The sequence below is a fragment of the Pteropus vampyrus genome, unplaced genomic scaffold, assembly GCF_000151845.1.
Source record: "Pteropus vampyrus isolate Shadow unplaced genomic scaffold, Pvam_2.0 Scaffold56, whole genome shotgun sequence".
NCBI lineage: Eukaryota > Metazoa > Chordata > Mammalia > Chiroptera > Pteropodidae > Pteropus > Pteropus vampyrus.
In genome coordinates this window covers 1,560,331-1,563,004 of record NW_011888837.1, presented here as the reverse complement: position 1 = coordinate 1,563,004, position 2,674 = coordinate 1,560,331, and the positions used below count along the sequence as shown (strand labels likewise).

General features: G+C 43.8%; 1 protein-coding gene and 2 pseudogenes across 4 annotated transcripts in view; 2 read left to right on the top strand and 1 right to left on the bottom strand.

Moving 5' to 3' along the window:
- LOC111739994 lies at nucleotides 1-115 on the bottom strand (annotated as a pseudogene).
- Nucleotides 1-2,674, top strand: part of ADAMTS3 (ADAM metallopeptidase with thrombospondin type 1 motif 3) — a 242,380-nt gene that overhangs the window by 159,767 nt on the left and 79,939 nt on the right. The window lies entirely within an intron of this gene.
- Nucleotides 1,580-2,674, top strand: part of LOC105292331 — a 13,775-nt pseudogene continuing 12,680 nt past the window's right edge.

The following is a 2,674-nucleotide window of genomic DNA, read 5'->3' as shown; positions in this document are numbered from 1 at the left end:
TATAAAACCTGGTCTTCCTAGGTGGTCTCCCATCCAAATATTAACCAGGCCCGACCTTGCTTAGCTTCCAAGATCAGACGGGATTGGGCTTATTCATGGCGGCATGGCCGTAGGCTGACTGATTCTTTTTTATGTTTTCTATCTCCATTTTTATGTTCCCTGTCTCTTTGTTTAAGTTCTGACTGAGATCATTGAGCATCTTTATAATAGTGTTTTGAACTCTATCTGGAGTTTGCTTGTCTCCATATTATTTAGTTCTTTTTCTGGAGCTTTGTTCTGATCTTTAATTTGTGACATATTTCTTTGCCTTCTCATTTTGGCTGCCACCCTGTTTTTGTTTCTATGTATTAGGTAGAGCTGCTGAATCTCCCACTCTTGGTAGACTTTATGTAATAGGTGTCTTGCTGGGCCCACTGGTGCAGCCTCCCTAGTCACCTGAGCTGGATGTTCCAGATATGTCCCTTGTGTGTATTGCGCATGCCCTCCTGTTGTAGTTGAGCTCTGATTGCTGTTGACATGTCATTGGGAGATATGGACGCTCAGGCTGATTGGTTGTGAGGACTACTCATGAGTACAGTGGAGGAGCTGTTGTGCAGGGGCTGACCCTGTGGAACAGGATTTGCTTTGGCAGGGCTCTGGTGCCTCCTTAGTCTGCCCTTTGGGTATGTGGTTTGTGGAGGTGGCTAGATGGTGCTCTAGTGTGGTCTGAAGCTGACCACTAGATGTGTTGATTCTGGGGCCTCTTGGGAGAGGCTATAGTGCGGGCCAAGGTAAGCCATTGCCTGTGCCCTGCCTGGGGCCACTTGTTATGAACTACAAAGTGATCTGCAGATGATTGCCACTCGTACTGGGCTTGGAGGTGCCTGGAAGAGGCTAAACTGCAAACTGAGGCCAACTGCCACTAGTGCTGGGCTTGGGGCTGCTTAGAAAAAGGTACAGGGCATGCCGAGGCCAGATAGTTGCTTGTTCAGGGTTTGTAAACCTTTGAGAGGTTTTAGGAAAGTCCACAGCATGAGCCACAACAGGCCATTTGTGTGGAAATCCAGTGCAAGCAGGTTAGGTGGGCCCACAAGTTGGATAGGACAGGATTTCAGGGAATCATCAGGGTGGAGCAAACGGCGTTAGGTTGATGGAGACTCAGGTGCCCCCCCACACCCCATTCTGTTTTTATTATTCTTACCCTGCTTCATCATTCTTGTCACTGGAAAGGTAATTCTATGTGGGTAAGCTCTATGTGCTGTGTCTACTACTGTACTCCCAGTGACTAGAGCAGGGCCTGGTTAATTGGCCCCATTCTTTAAATATTTATGAGAAAGAATAAATGAAAAATGTCAATATTCATAGTTTGGCTATAACAACTTGTTTAAATTTGTATTAAATTGTTCCCTGTGCCTTTGGAGAACAATTTAGTATGCTTAAGTAGTTTCTGGGGAAGTTCGAGGTAAAGAAATCTTTTACCTTTAATAAAGTAGTGTATAAGAGGCAACTGACGGAAATAACTTGGACTTTGAAATTGACAATTGTAAAATGGAATCCTATCTCTCTTTTATGCAATTGAGCTTACTTAGAAAACTTCAACTTTTAGCAGTGTGAGAGTACTAGAATATAACCTAGTAAATTGGGCATGGGGATGTCTTTCTCTACTCTTCAATTTAGTAGAGCTCAACTACAAAAACTGTAAGTAAGAAAGAATGTAATATAAGACTGTGAAGGGTAGGTGGCCAACCAGAGTCCCTATAGGTTTGAAGCCTATAACTGCTGCCACCACTCAAACCTGCCAAAGCACTGGTACAGCTGCTGCCATCTGACTACTAGATCTAGAAACAGTCTTGCCAGTAGCAGTGGTGGCAGGACTCAGTCATCCCTCTCCTCAGACTCCCTTAAGAAGCTTCAGATGGCATCTTCCATGGGCAGTGTGGTTGACAACACAGAACCAACAAAATGTATGCTTTCTCTCTAAGGATTAGCTAAGTTGGCACATTGAGAATATCGCGGAGATTTTGAGGCTGCTGAGAGATACTGCATGCAGCTCTAGAGACAAGAGCAAGACAATACTGATATGCTTTTATTACTTTGTTCTATACCCTTCCAGTATTAAAGGCTGGACAGACCTGCTCACTTTAGCACCCTGGCAATTATAAACAGAAACCCTTTCTGGCAGAAGCCTATTCGAATTTAAGAACTGTATACCAGCAAAGAGGATAGTTGCAGGAAGCATTTGAGCATTACCAGCATGCACAGCATCTCAAACCAGATTTCATAGAGTTATATTAAACTGGCAGCCACATCGGTAGCAGCAGGTGACATGGAAAGGACAGTATAACCTTATATCTCTACTCTTCAGTATCCTGACTTATACTGTGTTCGCAGTGATTTGAGAAGCCTGGTCAAAGCCCTGGATTGCTTGGAAGAAGCCAAGAAGTTTTCAGGGGATGAAGCCTCCTATTCCTTGCATAAGGTGTCTCACTGAAGGGAGCTCAAGGACTGGACATAGGGCAGACCCATACCCATACAAGAAAGATACCAAAAAGTCACATGTTGAAAAATATGACATGTAACTTGAAAGCAATTGAGATGCAACCAAACTTTGCAGTAGCTCCAGGTAATCTTGGCTGTATTTTCAATGCATAGGGGAGATTTGGTTTGCAATTCATCACTTTGCAATCCCAATTTT